This window comes from Athene cunicularia (genome assembly GCF_003259725.1).
Source record: "Athene cunicularia isolate RWA chromosome 6 unlocalized genomic scaffold, athCun1 chr6_part1, whole genome shotgun sequence".
NCBI lineage: Eukaryota > Metazoa > Chordata > Aves > Strigiformes > Strigidae > Athene > Athene cunicularia.
In genome coordinates, this window is record NW_020799105.1 from 2,470,058 (window position 1) to 2,478,542 (window position 8,485).

The following is an 8,485-nucleotide window of genomic DNA, read 5'->3' on the forward strand; positions in this document are numbered from 1 at the left end:
GCTCAGGCTACTGTCGTCTTATGGATAATGTGCTCAGCACACCACATGCTGGCATGCAGCTTCCTTTTGTGCTGCAGTGTTCTGGGCTATTCTGTCATTCCCTGCCAGTTAGCCCATGCCACGGGAAAAGCAGAGGAGGGATTTGTGCATATAAATAGTACATGGAAAACCAAGGGCAAATCAATAGCCATCAGATAACACAGCCTACATCTGCACTGAAAAGCCAAAGTGAAAATGACACAAGTTGTGAACCTTCCACAAACCACGCCAGCTAGCACAGGTTTGAATTTAACTGAGATTCATTTGGACATGGTAGGGATAATGCCTGAGTAGGAGTCTGTCTATGGATTTAGCTACTGGTGTAACTGTCTTGTAGGCAACTATTCCTGGAATAAAATAAGTTAATTCTGGCATATAAACCCAAGTCCATTCCTGGTTAGTGTGCACACCACACCAGTGCAGCAGTGCTGCCATAACTTGGTCATGCCATTACACCAGCCTGTCCCTGCTTTGACAATCCCAGTCTGAAACATCAGGACAGAGATGGCATGAGGAGTCTTTCATGTTGTCAGCTGGCCAGAAGCAGACACCAGCCTCTACTAAAGCTCTGGTTTTCAATTACTGCAACCCCCAGCTTGGAGAAACAGCCTGATTAAGAGAAAACCAGAGCAACCAACAAAACACCTTTGTGAAGTCATGTCAAGAATGGGCAGAGGCTTTCAGCAAGGCTTACATTCAGCAGAGCCCATTGCAAACCACTCTCCCTCTTCCTCTGCTGTCTCCTCTTGCTTATTTAATGCAGCCTGCGGGAGAGCACACACTTTTCTCAGCATTTCCAGTCTCATACTTGACAGCTTATGATTGTCACATGAGGGGCATTAGCCAGGGTGACTATTTTTAGTAGGCAGGGCAGAAACAAGAGGTAGAGCCTTCGAGTGAGCGCACTGCAAACATGTTAGAGATTGAATCACTTCTTGGCACCCTCACAAAAGCATTTAAACTGCCTTCCTCTTCAGAAACACTGGTATCAGCAAGCAGTTGCTCTGTAACACACTGAAGTGCTGTTGTGCCCTGGGGTGGGGAGCAGGAGAACACACCTTGCAGAGTCATCCATCAAGGCGCCTGTTAACAGAGCTGACATCCCCCTAAGTCAAGTTAGTATCTTGCAAGATACTAATGGAACTTGCTAAGATACACTGAAACCTACTGAGAAGCAAAGTAAGGGCTGCAGGTATATAGACCTAATTTAGGCATCAACTACCAATTTAGTTGGCGCAGCCTGATCTGATGAAAAATAATATGTGCAGTTTTACAGATGCTCAAAGTAGTGCTTTTGTTTTTATTGTCTTCTCTTTCCATAACTTCAGCTCATATTTCTAGGTCAAACTGTCACTTCCTGCAAACAGTTCAAGCTGCCTCCAAAAGCCTCCTGGAGCAGAGCACTGCCATAACCCTGTGTGCCACAGGCGGGACCTACTCTCCTTTGCTTTCCACCATAAGGCGAAGCACAGGAGGATAGGGAGAACATCACTCACCTTATTTCTGGCAGAAGCATGCACAAAATAGTTTTTGTGATGTGTAACAATTTTTATGCATGTAGAAACAATACCTGTATCAGGTCATTGATCTCTACATATTCAGTATTCCAAACCTCCCCCAATATTTAAAAAAAAAAAAAAACAAAAACAAAAACCAACTACCATCTTTTAGAGTGCCATTAGGATACAGAAGTCTTACCTTCTTAGCTTTGCCCCAAAACATCCCACAAAACCCTAATATCATGAAATAATTTCAATCCAAAAATTTAAACTCTGGAGGTGGCCTTTGTGATGAGACTTGTAACAAAGTTACAAAAGCCAGAAAAATTGCAGGTTACAGTTTTATCAGTTCCTGTCAGTGTTTCCATTCATACATGAGAGATTTCTTAGAGGACACAGTCACCTCTTGAATACTTTTTGGTAAACTCCTCGAGCTTCATTCTTCACTCTCCTTCACAGTATTTGTGAAATGAATTGCTTTTCCCTACATTTACTAAAAGACCATTCTTCAGTGCTACAGTAAGAACAGCAAACTTGTTGCCTGCTGCTGTCTTCTCTTCCTCTCTGCCCCTTTCTTTTCAGGTCTATTGCCACCAATTATAGTTATCTGAGAATCTACCAGTGATCAAGAGACACAGATTCAGTTTTGAGGACTTCATCTAAAGGAGTGAGGGGAAAAAAGTTAATAGCTTTTTGTATTTAAAATGAATGATGCTTCTTTGAAAACAAGCATTCCCTATTTCCTTCCAAATTGATCTTGCTTGCTGTGGTATGCTAGAGTTTAGAGCTTGAAAAGAACTTTTTGAGAAACCAATGACACTTAAAAAAAACCCCAAACCTGCTACCGAATTGGCTGTCGATATTTTACACAAGTCAAATGATTACTAGGAATAGTCCAGTGAGTACCCATCCTCGTATCAAGCTTTAGTACAGTTTTGACAGCAACAGGAATGACTTTAGTATTTGTCAGCTGTTTAGCAATCCAGAGAACCAGTAATTTAATGAGAGTTTGTCATAGATCACTGCCAAAATAAAAAGCATATCAGTCATAGGTAGCTGCAGACTTAAGACCACAGCTGTAACCTTTAATTACTACATCCCCAAAACTAGTTATTGCTCCAGAAATAGTTTGAGGTATATGCACATACTTGTAACAGATTCACATAGTATGTGCCAACTATATTTTGTCAGCATTACTAATTTCCATACTGGAGGAAGAACTCATAACACTATCACATCTATGCTTTAAATCAATTTCAGTTAGTCCAAAGTTAGTTGTGAAAATATGCTCAGTCTTTGTGAATTACTTTGACAGCTCTATGAAAGGCCAAGATTAATAATTCAATATACATTTTGAATGATGAATAGTAAATGAGACTAACACATGCACATTTAATAGATAAGAATAAACTACTTCCTTGGAGTTTACTGAAGAAAGAAATAGGATGCAATGATATAATTAAACAGCTTGCAGATGCTAAGGGTATTGTAATGTCATTAATTTAATTAATCAGGAGAATACTTTCTGTTCTGTACCCGATTTCCTTATGAGTTTTGAAAATAAAACTGAACAAAGTGGTCCAATAAACATAATCTGAAATTGATTATCCCCAGATTCTATCAACTAAGAGTGTAGGCTAGCGAGAGGTGTTTCACCTGCATTTTCACACCAGAAAAACCCATCTGCCTAGATTCTGTTTTATTTCTTCATTACAGATAGCAGCAACTATTTCTCTTTCTAGCTCTGGTTGTAGTAGAAACATTGAGAAGTGCAAGTTATTGTGGAGGGGAAAGATTTTTTTATTCAAAGTTCACATCTCTAAGCAGTATTGTAACATATTCTGGGAAGCAGGCAGCTATTTTCCCTGGAAGTGTTCCCAATCTGTTCTACAACGCCCAAAACACATACTTGCTTAGTTCCCTAGAACACAAGCTACTGCTTCCCAGAATATTAGACCAAAGGCCACTGGCACACTGAACCTTATTCATTTTGCTTCCCCTTCTTCCTTGTAATATATATGTTGGGTTTTTTTTTGTATTGCCATATCTGTTTTCCTTTTTGAATCTGGTCTTCTAAAAACCAATTCAAAACCCCCCAAAACCACATACTGATTACTGATTAAGGGCTTCATATTCAGTATCCTTTCTCTAAATTGTCACACTGATCAAGATTCTGTAATTCAGAGGGAGGTAAACAAAAAATTTTCTAACAGTTCAGTACATTAAGTTTACCTGGCTCACACTAATCACAGAATGTTTTAGCTGGATTAAGGTCACAAAATATATTTTAAAATTGTGATTTACAAATATGAACATACAACTCCAAGGCATACAGTATATTTGGTATGCTGTTTAAATATCTCCACAGGAATAAATGTACATCCTTTCACATAACAAATGACTGAAATCCATGACTGAAAGTAGCAACAAACCTAACATACAAACCCATTAGAAGAGTATATAAGTTTTCAGAAGTTAACTTTACTCTTTCTGTTTTCCCAATATTTTTTATAGACTATTGATTTAACATTATTTACCATCAGTACCTAGAGACATTAGTTACTTCAGTTGAAGTCTTTGAAAGTCTTTTTTCATATTTAACTGAGATATTACAAGATGGAACACATTTTTTACCTTTTTAATAACAAAGATATTGAAGTGATTTGCCACAACAATTTACAACTGACAAAAACATTAGGCACACTGATACATGCATTATGGAGCACGCATTTTCACACCAGTAAAACAGAGCTTAGGGGCAAAACAACTCTAAAACCTATATTAATCAGGTATACTTTTATGGTCACAATGCTAACAGAGATAATGAGACATCATTCTACATATAAATAAAAACACTTATCATCTTTCAAGTATTTTATTTTAGTACTTTTAAATATGTTTTAATACAACAAAGATATAAAACAATATATTAATTCATTCTGAGTTTAGAATCAAAACAATATTTACTTATTTACAGTACTTGTTTTAAACTTTACTGCCATAACTTCTAGCCATTAAGTAATACTACTTTCTCTGTCAGAAAAAAATTGAAGTAACTGTTCAGTGTGAAAAGCTATGTTTCTACATCCCTATTATGTTAAGTACCATGTACAATGCAGTCTGTGATTTCTCACAATTGAGAAATTTCTTGTATTTGACAGAACTGAACTGTAAGAGTGAAACTAAGGTACAGTTAGTCTTTCTAACTACGCAGTCACTGGGCTAATAAATCAGATTATTGTGCTCCACATTTATCATCTTAAGTTCTTACACACCTATTATAAACTTGTTTTAAAAATGTGCATGTCACTGAATTATGTACATAATACTCACTGCAAATTTCTTAAGATACAAATTATAAGTATGCAGAATACTGCTATATGGAAAGTTCAGTGTTCACAATACTATAGCATTTGAGGAGTTGTAAAAGGTTTTTTTGGTGTTTATTCACCATATAATGAACTAGACATCAGTAGGTTCACTCCAAAGGACTTTTTTCCCCAGGAATACTGTTTCAGTTGGAATACTGACAATGTCAAAGATACATCAGAAATAGTAATCTGTATGAATCATCAGTGGTCTATCAATTAACCCCTGACTGATAAAGTCGACATGCACAAAATGATTCAGAGGGTAAAACTGGCTCACTGCTAGCAGTTCTGCCAAATATACTTCTATCTTGACACAACTATGATGGTTTTTGTAGTTACAGGTCAAGTTTCTATAGAAGTATCCTAGTTTATTTTAAAAATCCCGAAAAAAAATCAATATTGTCTGTAGATTACTGCAAATTCTCACCAACTCTTCAGTAGAAACTATATGACCAGCATGAAAAGCTATCATAGTTATATTTCTGTTATATTCTAGGTCCACAAAACCTACTTGTTTTTCTTAAGACATCTGCTATTTCTTCAAATGCATATTTAATGATTAAGACTCATCTCCACAATAGTTTTGGTGCTTGAAAACTGAGTGGACTTTCATATATCAAAAAAGTAGCTAAATAGTAATGAACAGGTGTACCACTAAGTATGCAAGCACTGCTTAAAAAATGCAATGAGATACTAACTGTTGCAAGAGACTGGTACTGATGTCCAAGTTCAACCCTTTCCTCTTTCCCCTTCAATACTCTTTTTGGCATGACTTGAGATGCAGCCATACAGAAGAGTATAGGAATCTGTGCTTTTATCCCCACTGAAGGGTTTTAATACTTCTAAATAACCTTAACATGCTTGCATCAAAAAAATTTTTTTTTCTTACATGATTTAACTGACTCTTGCTTCTTAAAGCAGCTAATTACTCAGGGGGTTTTTTGATGCCTTTTTTTTTCCAGATTTATTCCCTCAGAACCCAGTGAAGTGGTAGTTTCTTCAAAATTATATTGGAATGTTTTTTTTCTAGAGTAGAAGGGAGCAGGGGGGAAATAATGGAAAACCAAAAAGGAAGTGACATTACCTGTTGTTATTACTGTAGCAGTATACCACGCACAGCATGCACTTCGTCTTATCCAAGAAAACACAAACTAAAATGGTGACCCTCCCGGTCAAGAATATTTAGTGATTTAAAGTTAAGCATATAATTTGCTTCATCACAAGCAGTGTATTTACAGAATCCAATTCTTGCTAGTCTTGGACATTTACAAACTTCAGGCCTACCTACATTTCTGTACCAACACTCTGTATAAGTGTTATCTTGTTTGCCAAAGGACATGAAGATAATTAGCACATATGGAAGCTTTGTATATCACTATTCAAGAACAGTTTTAGGAACCTTGCTTAATGATCCTTCCATAAGCTTTTTTCACCATAATCAGAATTTGCCAAAACACACATATGTGAAAGTAATTTCTGTATGCAGGTGTAACGTCATAAACCCACTAGTTTAGGGGATCTTCCAGAAAGGAAAAAATAAAGGCAAAAAGTTTAGAAAAGCTATTATAAAAAGCTGTGGCATAAGGTACAACCCCCCCAAAAAACCCAAAAACGACCAGAGGGGGAGTGCCTCTGTCTCTATCACTTTCAGGTATGTGCATACATATCCCCAAACATAATAAGGAAGAGCTCAAAACAATTGTCAAGTCTCCAAGTCTCAAATATTGCTAGATTTGCTGAGCTATTAAAAATATGTGACCCTCCCTTCTTTTTTGTATATTCAGAGTTACTCAGTTACGAGTTTTCCACTTCATTATTTTGTGCACTTTGTAGTACCAGACTAATGTTAGACACTTGCACTTGCTGGAGTAACACTTCAAGGTCCTTTCCAACCTAGCTGATTCTGTGTGATTCTGTGTGAATTCAGGTTATGTGTGCACTCCCACAGACCACAGAAGATGACTTTGGACAAAACAAGCACAGCAAGTTAAAGAACAGCAAAAAGACTGGTGCATGAATGTAAGGGAAAAGGGCAACCCTAAACATACTTATTAAATTCAAGGCCCAACGATGCTCTGCTGCCTTAAGTGTTTGACAGCAGCAAAGCTGCTGCAAAATGCTTCTAAAACACTGTAAAGCTTACATTACCAACTTTACAGGTTGACCTGTGCTCTCTGCATACAAGATCAGATTTTTCTGGTTTCTATCAATTTCAAGCTTTCTTCTTGCGTGTTTATAGACAGACAAAATGAACTTCCAAAATAGATGAGGACAATTATCCTATCAATGTTTTAATCTGCTTCAATGCTCACAAAATCAACCTCTGTGTATTCCTTATCTTGGATTCAGATATTTAGCATCAAGAGAAACACAAAAGAACAAGTTTCCTTTAAAAAACACTGATAGGCTATGCTGATTTAAAACATGGATTTACTGAATGGAATTTGAAAAATTAAATTAGAACAAAGAAAGAAGCCTTATGTTTAAAAGTATATGAACTTCATTTTTAAAAAGTTGTATTGAAATGTTAGCTTTACTTCACGTAAACATTGTTACACTGGGCTGTACTTGACAATTCTGCATGTTTAAGTTGCAAAATAATTTTTCAGTTTAGACACAGCTATGCCAGTTAGCAGTAACATGGTTCTTGTCAGAATCAACACCTTAGCAAGTTTAACTGCATACCTCTCCATGTTAGAATACAATCCTGCACCTCCTGAGAATGGATATTTCCTAGAGTTTAAAAAAAATAGCATGTGTGTGCATTGCAAAGGCAAATATAAATTAATAGAGCTCTTTGATTATAAAGTCTCAAGAGGAATGTTCAAATTGCCTTTCTGAAATCAGAAAGGTAAGAACAGCAAATGAAAAGTCTAAATCTTCCAGAATATCTTTTTTTTTTTTTTTTCTTAAGTGTAAGCATACTCCCCCAGTTTGGACGGCAAGAACCATCAGTCAATGTCAGATTGAACAATACAATATTAAACCTGCAAATTTGCTAAAAAATTGGAATGCTACCAATATAAAAGTCTGCCATATAGTACAAAGTATATGTGCTCAATACAGTTGGCAGAGATACTCTAAGATGCAAAATTCCTCTGTAAAATAGGAGCTGAATTAAGTTACAAAAGTAATATACTACGAAGAGCGGAAGATAGTCAAGTTAGTACAATCCACGTTTATAAAAGGAACACAATACAGCGAGGAGCAGCCCACAGTAGGTTACAAGCCTCCAAATACAGACTGTCTTGCAAAATGCCAAAGGGATTCTTTTCCATGCAAATATTGTGGCCACTAAGTCAGCTTGTACCAAGCTGGAAGTGTTTTGTATAACTTTCCTAGGCTGACTTTTGCACATATCACCTATTCTGAAGTTGCAATAACCAAATTTAAAGGTCCATACCATTTTTATGTTCTGCAACTTTTACCTATCAGTTTTCATGTAGCAGAAGTCTAAAGTCTCTACAGCCAACATCAGTGTTGTCTCCTTACAAACCACCACATAAGAGATCACTGTGCCAGCTTAGTCATTATGGACTTGGAGTGTTGGGTTGGGTTGGGTTGGGGGGGGGGGGG

General features: G+C 36.8%; 1 long non-coding RNA gene across 1 annotated transcript in view; it reads left to right on the forward strand.

The window, feature by feature from the left end:
- The first annotated feature begins 2,929 nt into the window (after positions 1-2,929).
- LOC113481471 overlaps positions 2,930-8,485 on the forward strand; it is a 15,528-nt gene continuing 9,972 nt past the window's right edge. The window contains exon 1 of the long non-coding RNA XR_003398686.1: positions 2,930-8,464. This is a non-coding gene — a long non-coding RNA (uncharacterized LOC113481471). The remainder of the gene's footprint in view (positions 8,465-8,485) is intronic.